This window comes from Phytophthora infestans, genomic scaffold, assembly GCF_000142945.1.
Source record: "Phytophthora infestans T30-4 supercont1.59 genomic scaffold, whole genome shotgun sequence".
Classification (NCBI taxonomy): domain Eukaryota; phylum Oomycota; class Peronosporomycetes; order Peronosporales; family Peronosporaceae; genus Phytophthora; species Phytophthora infestans.
The window spans coordinates 728903-729425 of NW_003303700.1; positions in this window are offsets into that span (position 1 = coordinate 728903).

Genomic DNA, 523 nt, shown 5'->3' on the forward strand with positions numbered 1-523 from the left:
CGAGGAGCTGTCGCTTACCGCGACACCGTTGCTCCTGGAGGATCCGCTCCACGTGGAAGTGGACTTCTCCATTCCGGTCAAGCAGAGGCGGAGGTGCCCTCGTACGAGTACGAGTACTCGGCGCCTCCCGAGAGCCACTCTCGTCTGAGTGCTCCGACTGCGGGTCCAACACAGGACCCTGAGGTTGACCGCCTCCGTCAACGTGTTCTCGTGCTTGAGATTGCACTTGGCCTTGGGACCGGCGGTAATGCTGCCGCCCAGGCCGGGAATCAGGGCGAGCTCGCTCGTCTTGCGGGTCGCCTGGGAACTGGTGGAGCGAGAGGTCGCGAGCCTGCACCTGCGGGGTGGGATCGCCGGGCCTCTTCGTCCGATCTGGACGAGGCCTTTTCGCATGATCCGACGGGATCGAGGCTTTGTTTGCCACGTCCCGGAGCCGCTCCAGACGTACCCCGTATTGGGGCGTACGCGGAGTACTCAGCTTACTTCTGGCGTATGGCGCCCGTGGACCGTTTCGTACTGGAGC